This window comes from Podarcis liolepis (assembly GCF_965112155.1).
Source record: "Podarcis liolepis genome assembly, chromosome: 5".
Taxonomy (NCBI): Eukaryota; Metazoa; Chordata; class Lepidosauria; order Squamata; family Lacertidae; genus Podarcis; species Podarcis liolepis.
Window position 1 is genome coordinate 56,150,241 of NC_139556.1, and position 14,434 is coordinate 56,164,674.

The window sequence follows — 14,434 nt, forward strand, 5'->3', positions numbered from 1 at the left end:
TCCTGTCTTTAAAAGTATAACAAGAAGTTTACTCACAAGTTGTTCACAGTACACATCCTAGAAGGTAGGCTTTAAGCTTCAGGTTACAAACATATAATGTGGCTTACATCTTTTATGGGCCCAAGTGCTGCTGGCTGAGAGCCAGCAGACAGCAAAATGGATGAGACTTAACTGGGAGTTGAATCGAACAGAGACAAAATGGCTGCGGGACACTGCTTTTATAGAGTCACACTCATCTGCTGAGTTACTTACAGGAGGAACAGGAAAGTTACACTTCCCCTGCCTCTGTCCACTCTAGGAAGTAAAGCATGTTGTAATTGACTGTACTGATGTAACACATGCCACAACCCAGAGCCATCATTCACCTGCGGAGCATGTAGACAGGGCTGCTGCCACAAACAGCTGTGCAAGCCTTTGGGAGGCAGAGATGTGAGAAGGCATCAGAGGAGGGAGGGAAGGAAAGAGGGACAGAGGCCAGGTTTGCCCGCAGCACCCTTGACCATCATTCAAGGCACCCCAGGGTGCCACAGCTCACTGGTTGAAAACCACTGGCACAGATCAGCAATCAGCTAACTGGGAAGAAGCTGACCATGGGAAGCAGGGCAAGTTTCTATGCTATATAGGTGCCATGTCAAAAACACAAAAGACAGAGCTTTAAGGCAGTCCTTGGGGTCCATGCTGATGAGTTCTCTAAGGTCAGCATGAAGAAAAGACGCTTATGACTATGCACAAGATGACGATGCACCAATTTGACAGGTGGGTTGCTAAGGTTGGGCCACTGATGGAACAAGGGGCAACATCTAGCTTGACAAGAGACAGAAGCAATATCAGCTGTTCAGACAACAAGAAACACATACCGTTATTGCTAGGTTTGCACCGCAATACAAAATCAATTTCAATCCAGCCATGAGAGCATTTTGTTGCTGCGGTTGTAAGCTTTATTTATTTATTACCTCTGTGATATTTGCTATAGCCTCTCTGTTTCAGAGTGACGTTTCAGCCATGTCACAAGAGCAAATTTCTAGCACCACACTAAGCTTCCCTGCCTCCCCCCACCCTCTGGCCCTATGACACTCCTTGGGTTTGTTAAAGTTTTTGAGAGGTTGAGAGAACCTTTTTCCCCTTGCCCATTTATTTTATTATAAGATCTGACAGGCCAGACAGAGATAGAGAAAATAGAAACTCACAGTGATTTTTTTTTTAAGGCTCAGGATAACAGAACTTTTAAATGTTTTCTTTTCTGGAAAATCAATGTAGTCTTTTTTTATCTGATCGACTGGGCTCAGGCAGAGTGAAGGGCTCCCGTTAGTTACAATGAATGAAGAGAAAAACAAGTTTTCTATGCAGACCTTTGTGTCGGATGGACATTTATTTTACTCCAGATAGAAAGCATGAGACCAAAGCAAAATAAGGATTGAAATTGAAGCGGTTGGGGGTGGGGTGGGAGATGCGATTGTATACCAGCCTTATTTCACATTTGATTAGATCAGCATACAAATGGTTCAATGTTACTTTACTTTGGCTCCTGTATGTACAACCATAAGCTAAAGTATCAGTGGCTATCAAATAACTTCAGCTGCATTTTAAGCCCATTAAACCCATCTATTATGTGTTGGCAGCTCCTCAGGGGCTGTTTTGCATGTTGTACACAGGCAAACTTAGCAAATTCTACACTAGGAAGCTGCAGCCAACCACAGCTCCCCAATGACCTGTATAGCCGCTTCCAGACGGTTTTATTTTCAGGTGAAAGTCAATCACATACTGGCCAATTCAGGTATCACGATGAAAGGTGATTTGGAGCCCTTGCACCATAACCCAGCGGGACGAATTGGGATGAATGCAGTGGTGAAGAGTTTGACAAGACGCTGAAAGACAAAAGTTCAAATACCTACTCAGCCCATAAAGCTCGCTGGATGACCTTGGGCCAGTCACTGACTCTCAGCCTAACCTACCTCACAGACATGTTGTGTGGGTTAAATGATGAGGGGGAGAGCCATGTACTGAGCCTTGAGCTCCTTGGAGAAAAGGTGGGAAACAAACAAACCTGCTTCTGCCCAACATGCTTCCTTGTGATAAGGAAAGCAATTGGAAAAACACATTGGATAGTGTGGTGTAACACTTGCTTTGATGCAACATCATCTAGCCTCTCCGCAAACAACTCAAAGATAATGTTCATTAAATAGTCAACATCATCTAATCTTCCTGCAAACAAATCGGGATGAATGCTTAGTAACCAGGTCACCTGGAAGCACCGGATGATTATATTTTGGGGTACACACTTTAAACTTATCTATATCCAGTGGTACCTCGGGTTACAGATGTTTCAGGTTACAGACTCCACTAACGCAGAAATAGTACCTCGGGTTAAGAACTTCGCTTCAGGATGAGAACAGAAATCACGCAGCAGCGGCACGGCAGCAGCGGGAGGCCCCATTAGCTAAAGTGGTGCTTCAGGTTAAGAACAGTTTCAGGTTAAGAACAGACCTCCAGAACGAATTAAGTTCTTAACCCAAGGTACCACTGTACCTGTGTTTGTCCCATGTGTTTAAACAAATACATACTGAAACCATATAAACTGCTCTGAGACTTTTGGGTATGTTGTTGTTTAGTCGTTTAGTCGTGCTCGAGTCTTCGTGACCCCATGGACCAGAGCACGCCAGGAACTCCTGTCTTCCACTGCCTCCCGCAGTTTGGTCAGACTCATGTTTGTAGCTTCGAGAACGCTGTCCAACCATCTCGTCCTCTGTCGTCCCCTTCTCCTTGTGCCCTCAAACTTTCCCAACATCAGGGTCTTTTCCAGGGAGTCTTCTCTTCTCATGAGGTAGCCAAAGTATTGGAGCCTCAATAAATTCAATAAAATGTATCACTTTGAAATTGTAGTGCTTTATGTTTTCCTGAATGAGCTTTTGAGATCTGGAGTTTGCTGGGTGCCCTGGCCCAAGTTTAATGGCTCTCTCTGAGCACAGTGTCTAAGCTGCCTCGCCTCAAAGAGCGGCTAGAAGGATTGAATGCTCCTTCATTCAAAAAACCTCTATGCTTGTAGAAATATAGGATATTGTGAAGAAACTTGATTAGAACCGTACTCCTTGAAACACTATTTTCTACATGGATGTTTTTTGTTTTGGTACGGAGATGTATTCTATCTGATTGTCCCACCGATATTCTGAAGTGGCTCTGCCTAGATGTAGGTTTGCCACCTCAGAGTTAAGGCAAAACTGGATGTGAAGCTGGGGGAGGCCTGACTGGATCTCCAATTTTAATATTTCTTTTTTAATTTAAAATTTGTTTAGATCAAGGCTGCAGCATAGGATCTAGAAAAAAGAAGCTTCATAGGGGGATATTTGGAGTGGAAAAAAAGGCTTAACTCCCTTTCTCCTGTGCTGCAGACCATTTTTGTGTGTGTGTGTGGGTGGATTTCAGCAGCTGCATTTATTTTTTAAAAGAACTTTCCAGTGATTCATTTGCAGATTTCCCATTGCCTTGTCCAGTTTGGCCCCAGATGTGAGGCCTCAGTTGTAGTCAAAGTGCTGCTAATTTCTTTAGGTTTGCAGAGCGTAGTGTCTCTTATATTGGAGTTGTACAGCTTTGCCGGTGGTCTAATGTCTTGTTTAAATGAATGCACAAGTGCATCAGTACCTCTCTGTATGGTACTGCATGACAAGTTTTTTCGTGGTTTGTAATTTAATAGTCTCGCTTAACTCTAATGTGTTTTCTGATTTTTCAAATCTCAAGTCCACAGATGGGTTCCACTGCTGAGGAAAACAGAAGAAATCGCTCTCCTTTATTGCTTTTCAGGGAAGGTGGGGGAGGAAGACACACATATTCCCTCCAACCAAGGAACGCCATCAACCCCCCTCCCAGTTGGGCAATCTTTTTAAAATGTATCATTCCCTAAACTTCCATACTTAGGCATGCAGAACGTAAGCCTAGAAATGCAAAAATTATCCGTACCAATCTGCTGCCATACCCTGTCCACATTACACTGATAAATCATGCAGGCAGAAACCATTAGTCAAAAACACATTTAACTTGAATCAAATTTGCTTTGTGTTCAAGGGGGGCGCTGGCAAGGTTCATTCTGGCTGAATAATTTATCAACTCCTGATTTGTTTAAAATACAAAACAACAACAACAGCAACAGCAACAACAGCAACAACAACAAGACTTCCTGTGCTGAAGTTTCAAGACTTTCTGGATATTTAACTGCTACATCATATCAGCTACCCAGGACATGCATAAGGGGCTTGATAGACATACAATGTCATCCCTGTTCTATGGATGCCTTTAGAAAGGAATGGGAGAAGTTTATCAGGGGCCACTAGCTGTGATAACTAAATGAAGCCCAAAGTGGGTGATGGACAAATAATAGGGGATAAGCAGCAGGAAAGGTCTTCTAACTTTGTGTTCTTATTAAAAAAATGCATTTCACAATATTCACTTTTTATTTTTTTTAATTCTTTTGAAGATAACAAAGAACAAACACAACCAACCTCTGGAAAGTCGCTGTAGAGATACATGCAAAAAATGGGCAAGTATGATTCTATATGTTTGTTTTATACATTTGTACCAATCAGGAAGTCACAATCTTTGCTTTGTAAGTGGGACTGAGGAGCAGGAAGAAAGCACACTCTTGCTTCTGCCACCATCAAGGACCACCTGAAGACATACTTTGTCCCATTCTATATTATTTTAGGTAGGTCCTAAAGACATTTCTTTTTCATTCCCCCTTTGATTATGTAGCTGGGGTGTTTTTAAACTTGTTTTTATTACTAGTATATTTGATGGTAAAGGCTGGCAATAATTATATTTGCTATTTTGGGGTGGGTTTCCCCCGTGCTATTTTTGTTTTTAGGCTGCCATGCTAGCTTTTAAGCTTTTAAATATTTCCAATTGCTATGTGGTTCCTATGATTAGATTGGTAACGTCATTCATTGTGTTTGTAATAATTTTTGATTGTGAGACTCTTTGAAAGGACCTAGGTCCTGATAAGCAGCATAATCAGTTAAATACACACATTCTTAGCTAGTGGAAATGAAGACTTTTTTATTATGGTGGTTGTAAAGGAAAGATGTTGTTCTTGCAAATAGGAGATAAAAAGCCCTGTTGAGCAGAGCTGCTTTGGTAGAACACAGTTTCTCTTCACAGCATAACAGCTTCTTAGCAAATTATAATCAAGAATCCAATATGCACTTAAACCTCTTGCTAGAAGATAGAAAGAAGAATCTGGGAAGATTCTGTGCACTACGAACACTCCAAGACTGTAATTTGGGTCAGATGGATCTAGAGCACATCTGTAGTGTATGAAACCCTTTGGCTCAGAATTGTATTAATTTCAATGGGATTTAATTAAATACATTGTTTCAGAATAAAAAGTGAAATCCCTCCTCTGCCAAATCCTTGTTTGGATGATAAAATGCACAGGCATGTTATGTCTGCTGCAGTAACACGTGCCATCATTTCCCTGGTTAAAAAAACAAAACAAAACATTTTCTATACCTATTTCCTTAAAAACCGCAATTGAGAATTATGATCATTTCTCACTTGATGGTTTAGTTATCTTAAATCATTTTAAACAGCACAGATTCTCCTACCTCCACCACACAATCTGTTTAGCTCCTTAGTGTGCCTTAAATGTTTGCTAATTTCCTATTTACCACTTTTTGTGTGTGCTTGCCCAATTATAGCTGAAAATGATCTTGTTAAAAAAAAAGAAAGAAAAAAAGACAAAGCCCCTTGGGAGAATGCATTGATGCAGCTTGTGTCTATAGGCATACGCAATTCCTAATTAGCTCAGCTTTTTAGCAGGTTGCATAATTAAGAAGTATGCTGACAGATTCAAACCAAGGCCTTCCTTTGAACCAAGGTGGAGATTTGAAATGAAGGTTGAAATTACTATTATTCTAATTAGCACTTGTGGAAAAGGCACCATCAAGATCAAACATTACATTAGTCCTTGTGGTCTAAGGGAAGACTCTGTAGTTGACCTATTTGATAGCTTGTCAGATTTCGCCTGAAGCCATGCAATCTTTACTTGTAGTGGTTCCAAATCTAATAAGATATGCTGAAACTGATCTAATTAATATTGCATTTTGATGGCAATAGCATCCTCTTAAGGTCATGGAGATTCCATAAGGTGACACAAGCTCTACTTCTTGGGAATGATATTACTGGAAAAGACAAAAATTGTTCATGTATTACATGACTTTTTCTTCTTCTAAATTGAGATAACCTTTATCAAGGAAAGAACATGCACGTTATGCCTTCTTAAGTGTAGTGCAATGGTTTATTGGTGATGGAAACAGAGATTGGTGTGCAAGCAGTGATTTTAACCTTTAGGTAGACCAAAAGCCAAAGTGGTGAGAGTATATACTCTGGTACATGTGTGTGTGCATTTCCCCACAATTTAAAACTCCATACACTGCAGTCCTCATTACATAGCCCTGTTGGCACAACCTCTTAGGTGTGTCAGTGTTCACTAATCTGCTTATGGTACTCTCAGTTCATTGGCGAACTATGGGTTCTCAAATTTCAGTGGTGCCATGTGTGATTGAGAGCCCCCTGCTTCTAATGCTCTCGTCTAGAGCATTGTTGTAGTGCCCCCTGCAGTGTGGCACCCAGTACGGCCACACCAGTCGTGCCACCCTAAAACCGCCTCTGCTCAGTGAAGTCTGTGTGCTTTTCCAGGAAAACAGGCCGTCCAAGAGACTGCATTGAGCTCAAGCGACTTTCCTCTGAGTACACATTGCTGCAAAGCTAGTTCTGCAGTGCACTGTCAAATCTCTTGAAAGACTTTCAAAAATGCATCTGTCATCCCCAGCCTTTGAGTCTTTGACCTCTAAAGGTCAGAGTTGACATTTAATTTAATACCCACCCATCCATATTCCTACCCATTATATTTCTATCGCTGAGACAGTGTTCTTGAGAGCCTTGACACATACATTAGACGAGTTCTGCAAGTGACAGATAAGTCTTGTCTGCCTTTGGGATAATGTAGCACCCGCCTAGCTTTACACAAATGAGAAAGGGGAGAGAAATCGGCAGGTGGTGCTTTCCTAATCCAGGCACAACAAAACAGGCTTGGATTTTGCAATCTACATGTAGGGAGCGCTTAATAAATAAAAATTAAAATGAAATGGAACTAACCTCCTGGCATGCAGCAAAATAAATAAACAAGCAAGGATATGGGGGAAGAGGGTGATTTAAAGATATTTAACTTACTTAGAAGCTTTTACTATTGCAAGAATTTATGAATGTACAGAGGAGAAGTGAATGCACAGTTGTGCTGAGATTCTAAGTTGCCTGCTGTGGAGCCGAGAAAGATTAAAATTTAACAACACTTCTTGCGTACATAAAACAATAGAGATATTCTATAGGGAGTATAATTGAAAAAAAAGAAAGGTTATTAGCATACAGTTCAGGGAGAAAGGAGTTGCTGTGTGCGTCTAAGAGGAAGAGAAGAAAGCAGGTTGACTTCTGCTAAAATAAAATAAAATAAAATTGGAAGTCAAATACCATGCCTTTCAACTCTTCTTGTCCTCCACTTTTGCACAGGTGAAAATATTTCAAAATGTTGAAACTTAGGATTCAGCAGGCAACTAAAATTCCTTTTCAAATTCAGTTTAGACACTTTAAAACTTTCAAAATTTAGAGCCCAGTCCCATCCCTTTACTTGGCTGGTAAAGGCAACAGAATATTTATTTATTTAAAACCTTTATACGCCACCTTTCTGAATAAAAATTTCTCAAAGGTGTCTTACATATTAAAATAAGAGCACACAAACTGTAACATTAAAAAATAATTGTCCCCCTGAAACTCCAAAGAACAACTCAAGTACGAAAGGGTGGTATTCAAAGATGCAGGTCTCATTACCTGACCCTCAGGACTCCCTCCAGGTTATCCTTTCCCGCCAGCCATCGCAGTCAACAGCCCTACTTCAACCCTTGTTCAAGTGTTTTTGTCTGGCTTGAACTCCAACAGTGCCTCTTGCTTGCCTGAACAGAATGTCCAAAGGCATAATCCACACTTGTTGCACTACCCACATTTGCTTCTGGCTCATCCCTGGAAGATTGCTCAGAAGGTGCTCCTTACCCACTGCTGTAGCCAGAAAATAAGTTAATATTCTTAGTTGATCGGGGTCCTGAAATGGTGGCAGTGTTCATTTATAGCAGGCAGGGAGAACCGGTGGTCCTTAACACTGGCCATGCCAGCTGAGGCTGGTGGGAGCTGAAGTCTAACAACTTCTGGAAAGTATGTTTGTTGTTCCTGAACAGCAGGAACAGAAGTTCAGCCTTTCTTCTTTTTTTTTGCAGACTGGAAAAACAAGAGGGGCTGCCATTTTGAATCTCTGCTAAGTGGAAATGTGAATGCCGGCATTCTGGAAAGTTGGCTGTCTCACAAGAAAGGCTGAAGAGGTTTTAGTGTGCCACTGGCCCTATTAAAGTCTGAATAGGTTCCACGTTACTCCCATATTACAAATAATAAATGTCATAGCTCAAATCCATCTTTAATACTCACTACAAAATGAAAGTACATAGAGATATTAACCTTGAATATATTAAGAGAGTGAAAGAGAGATGCTGGCACTTAGGATTTTCTTTCAGGTGAATCAGTATGACAGAAAATGGCTTCATGGGATTCCAAAGGTCTTACATCTTGCAATTATTATATCTGTGTCAGTTGAAAAAGTGTGGTTTGACAGTGTCTTCCTTTTTATAAAGCTGCTCCTTGCTCACCCATTGAATTATTTAGAAAATAAGATATAAACTGTAATCTTGATGTAAAGTAATATTCCACTCAAGAGGGCAAGCAGGTACACTTAGGATGGTTGAATGCGAACCACAGTTCAGAAGACATTACTGTGAGTTTACTGCCTTGCTACTATTATTGGGTCTTTCATTATGATTTTGGCTAAAGTTTCACCTGGTGGGAATCAGGGCCTTTAATGAAACAAAGTTAAAAGGGGGTTCAAATGAGCACCAACAAAGCAAAGGCTGCACATGTTAGGCGTTAGGGATTGGGGAAGGATTCGATTCAGTTTGCATTTTAGCGTGAACCCACCTAGTTCACACTTCCTAAAACAATACATGAACCAAAAAGTAACTGTCTTTTGATATTTTATTAGGTTTTGACAATAAAAGAGTTTAAAAAAAATAGGAAAGACAAAAAAGATACAAAATTATAAAATACAAAATACAAAAATACAGACATTAAACACAAAAAAGAAAATAAAAAAGCACATATAAAAAGATAAAAATTCTCTCTTTCTTAATTTCTCCTCTTTGGTTAACTTATTTTCCTGACTCCCTCACGTCTCCCATTTTTGTATCCCTTTTAAAAGTTGGTTCAGCAAATTCATGTCCTGTTAGTCTATCTATTTATTAATCCAATCTTGCATTTTACCTTGTTGCTAAAACCCCTGCATTTCATTTCAATGTCCTCAACATTCAAAAATTTTACAATATTTCTGCAAATACATTTTAAATTTCCTCCAGTCTTCTTCCACCAACTCTTCTCCCTGATCTCGGATTCTGCCACAAAAAGTAACTGTCTTTTGAGATTCATATGTCTCTAGATTTTGTAACAGTTTGCTGACCAAAGAATATGCTCAAAATATTCATTTTGTGGGGGAAAGTGTTCACATAAATGCTTATATATTAATGAATGTAAATTGTATTATATCAGGAAAAAATGCTTTCTAAAGTGTGCATTTTAGTGGGAATGCTTGCAGAAATGTGTGCATTTGGAAAATTTTGCACGAATATATTGATGAATTTCCATGAGGATTTTTTAAAAAAATGCAAACAGATGTGGAAATTGGTGAAACTGAACTTAAGAATAGAAAAATGAGAAACCAAGAGCAACAAAAATTGACAGACGCATCCATCCCTATGTCGTCATTCCCACTTGCCACCAATATAGTGGCTCGTTGTGTGCTTGGTAACTGTGAATCGGGGCCTTAAACACACATCATGCCAAGTGCATACCATGACTAGTAGGGATGTGACTGGTGGAGGGCTAGTCCACATGACCCCACAATATCCTCACATATGCCTTTAACTACCTCTAATTTGGTTACAATGGATCTTTCCTGAATGGGCTGTTCTCCAGCCAGGTGGGGAGGAGACCATGAATAGGATACACATGAGCAGCAAAAAGGTATGCATGCAGCTAGAATGAGCAGGAAAAGAGTGAGAGATCTGAAAGCTTTTAGCTGGATTGGGGGCCATCAAAGGAGGAGCCGCACGTGATGCTTACTGCCTGAAATAGGAATGCCTGTTTGCTTCTTCTGTGCCCTATTTATATACTTGTAAATAAAGGAAATATTTCAAAGAAACCACTGTACTTTCATCCAAAGGAAACTAAACTGCATTATACAGCCCCTATATGACAGGGGCATGGATATATATATATATATATATATATTTGGTAAATAGGGAAGCAGGCAAAGATTTACAGGGAAACTATTAAAGCAATCAACTTTGCTTGAGGTCAATAGCATCTATGATATTAGACATGTGTAAGAAGACATCCATTTCCTTGCTTTTGCCATGCTTATGCCTAAGGTCTTTTATTTTTATATTATCACTGTTCTTTCAAACAAGGAACAACTTAGCTTTTTGGTGCATTGTAAGGGGGGGGGGGGGAGTCAGGGAAGCATGAAGCATATTATGTGAAGAAGATTCCCTGCTCCAAGTAGTCAAGATCGACAGTGTTATTTATTGTTATTAGCTCAGCAAAGAGGAATATATTTCCTTGGAAAGCAAAAGAAATGAAATAAAGCCATCGACAAATGAGCTGTTAAAGAAGAGGGGGCAGTGGGTTGGGTAGCAAAACCCAGTTCAGGACAAACAAATGCATCCCATCTGCAGTGCCCTTCATCCCAAGGAAACTGAACATGAGCTACATATTTGCACCCTTGAAGTCCCTCACTACTTGGAGATTGGGGTACATCTAGTTTTTTGGTGTGTGCAAGGTTCTATGGTGTATATAGGATAAACACTGTAGTTGGGACAAACTCTTTATTTGGGATAAATGAACACGATCTACATTTCACAATAGAAAGTGGAGTTTAAATTGCTCCAGTTGCTACTAAGAATTTTATTTACTTGTGTACATTTTTTTAAAACAAAAAAGTAAGAAATCCAAAAAGGTGAATTTCATATTCCTGAGTACTGTTATCTCTCTCTAAGCCCTTACAGTCCACAACATTCACATCTGAGATGGATAATTTGATGCAATAAAACTGCAGATGTCTATATACACATGCTGTTGCTGAAGGTACAGAATCTGTGGTAGGAAAAACATGGAGTGGGTCAACTCTAATTGAAGATATTACTTCAGTTAAAATGGAAGATATGCCTTCCAGTACACACACACACACACACACACACACACACGAAAGAAAACCTTTAAGCAGTTTACAGAAATATAAAACATTAAAATTCAATGAAAACAGTTAAACACAGGTATTTAAAACATTCAATATCTGATTAAATTCAACAGTATTTGTCTTCCTTATCTTTATATTTCTACTTCACTGAACACAAGTTGGCAGAAGGAACTGAAGATACTGCTGAAAAAAATTCAATATATAAATTTAAACCTGTCCATTTGAAATCATGGCCCAGTCTGCAACTATTTAACATGCTCAGTAAAACAGATAGTTCTTAAATGGGCTTACATTTGGATGGATTGGTCCCATGCTGCCCAATCCTAATCACATTAAAGGAAAGGCCCACCTGCTTTGCATGCAGAAGATTCCAAGTTCAATCCCTGGCATCTCCCAGTAGGTCTGTTAGCGATTCCAGTCTGTGTAGACAGTATTGTGCCAGATGGACCAATGGTCTGACTCCTTATAGGACAGCTTTCTATGTGTATCCTCCTTTTCACTTTCTTCTTGGTAGCAGAATGACATGAATTAATTCTCTCAATTTACTCTCTTGGGGAAAAGAATCTGCCATGTATAGCACAGAACCTCCTTGCAAGTACATATACTTAGAACTGTAGCTTAAGGGGTAGTCAAAATAAATTCTGTTGAAGTTTGTAAGTCACAGTCCTGCAACAAATAGCAAGGAAATGCAATGATAGCATGTTGCACTCCTGTAGAAAGTCTGTGTAACTCTTACTCTGATCAAACAGTGGCAAATGGCTGCCATGTCATTTCTGCTGGTGCTTAACAAGCTATGTTAGTTTTTCTTCATTTTGAATCCATTTCCCCAGCATTTATTGGCCATCAACTGCCTAAATGAAGCAGATGGGAGTTTTACACTCTAGAGATTCATTTACTCTTCTCCCCAGATAGCTGTTTTAAATAAAGTTCTTTAAATGTTTGGATTGGATATGGATAAAGAGAGTCATTCATTTTGGAGACTTTATGTGTCTTCAATGATGGCAGATCTTGGTTATTGAAGATGGTAACTGAAAAGCCAAGGGTTCCTCAGATATTCTCATACTATGTGGTAATAGTGTCAAGATGTGTCTCAATAGCCTATATTTTATCTTCAGTAATATTTTATATTCAAAATAAAACATTTTCTATTTCAGCACTGATATTTATATTTTATGTATTCATTTTCCAGTACCTAGCATGCAATAACACAATTTTTTGATACAATTTAATATGAGAGTGGATCTATATCTAAGGCTAATGTGGGGACTTCTGCCAGGTTAGATTCTAATTAATCTAAATGGTGTTTTTTAATTTAAATCTTGAACTGATCTTTATCCTATTTATCGTAATAATGTTGTTATTATTAGTATTAATAATGATTTATTTTGAGACATCAGTTCACCACTGGCAGGGGATAGTCCCTGTTGTGCCCTGCAGATGTTGTGGACTAACTGGGAACTGGGAACAATGAAGATGTCGGCTCAGTGTAGAGCAGTTATAAAGTGGGGGGGGGGATCTAATTATTTGCTAAGGATCATCAGGAAATTGGTTAGAAAAGAACTGCTGATATAATAATGCTGTTATACAAATCTATGGTATAAATGTACTAGGAATGCTGTGTACAATACTGGTCGCACCATCTCAAAAAGGATATTGTAGAGTTCAAAAAGGTCCATAAAAGGAGCATCTCTACCCCCATCGTTCTGCCCAGACACTGAGGTCCAGCGCCGAGGGCCTTCTGATGGTTCCCTCACTGCAAGAAGTGAAGTTACAGGGAACCAGGCAGAGGGCCTTCTCGGTAGTGGCGCCAGTCCTGTGGAACCCCCCTCCCATCAGATGTCAAGGAAATAAACAACTACCTGACGTTTAGAAGACATCTGAAGGCAGCCCTGTTTAGGAAAATTTTTAATGTTTGATATTTTATCACTTTTTTTATTCTGTTGGGAGCTGCCCAGAGTGGCTGGGGAAACCCAGCCAGATGGGCAGGGTATAAATAATAAAATTATTATTATTATTATTATTATTATTATTATTATTAACCAGAATGATCAAGGGGATGCAGGTCACCTGTGAGGAAAGGTTTCAACATTTCGGCCTTTTTAGTTTAGAAAAAGGGCAAGTAAGGTGAGGGACATGATACAGGTTTATAAAATTACTCAAGGTGAGGTGAAAGTAGATCGGAAGCGGTTTTTCTCCCTGTCTCATAATACTAGAACCAGGGGCCATTCAATGAAGATGGATGCTATAAGATTCAGGGAAGACAAAAGAAAGTATTTCTTCTGGTAGTGCATAGTAAATCTATGGAATGTGCTCCCACAGTATATAATAATGGACACCAACTTGGATGACTTTAAAAGAGAATTAGACAAACCCACGGTGGACAAGGCTATCAGTGACTCCTAGCCACGATGGCCACGTTCTTCTTCCAGTATGTATGCTTCTGAATACCAGCTGCTGGGAGTCACAAGTGAAGCAAACTGTCAAGGAGCTCATGCTGGCTGAGACTGCTTAGAGTTATAGTTCAAAATATCTGGAGGGCACCTGGTTGGTAAAGGTTGCTCTGTTCCCTCGAGAAAACATGTCCATCCATTACCTCATGTTCCTTTCAGATTCTTTTATTGCTCACAAATGACCCACCACCATCTTTGTCTAGCAATGCAGTTGCTTTGCAGCTTCTCTCCCTGACTCCCCAGGCCCTGGATTTATCTAGATGGACTGAGGCTTAGCCGGCATTAGTGTAGATGCCATATTTTTTCTCCAGTGCCTCCCTTTGCAAGGACATTTATGAAGCCTCCACTTAATACTCTGACTGCTTTACAGTCCCTCCCTGGTAACTTCATTTCCAATTTTCCACTAGCACAATATTCCTTTTTTGCTGTATTGGTAGGATTTGTAATGTTGAGGAAACGCTTTATTGGAGTGGAATGCAGCATTTCAATTTTTTTTAAAACCACACCATATTTTCTTTACAAGCCTTGTGGCAACTCTTATTGCAGATATAAATCTAAGACCTTTATATCTTGAATTATATCTATGAAGCCTTCT

At 39.7% G+C, this 14,434-nt stretch overlaps 1 long non-coding RNA gene across 1 annotated transcript in view; it reads right to left on the reverse strand.

The window, feature by feature from the left end:
* The window catches only part of LOC310707715, a 38,961-nt gene extending 30,971 nt beyond the window's left edge, over nucleotides 1-7,990 (reverse strand). The window contains exon 1 of the long non-coding RNA XR_014526685.1: nucleotides 7,870-7,990. This is a non-coding gene — a long non-coding RNA (uncharacterized lncRNA). The remainder of the gene's footprint in view (nucleotides 1-7,869) is intronic.
* Between the last annotated feature and the right edge of the window lie 6,444 nt (nucleotides 7,991-14,434).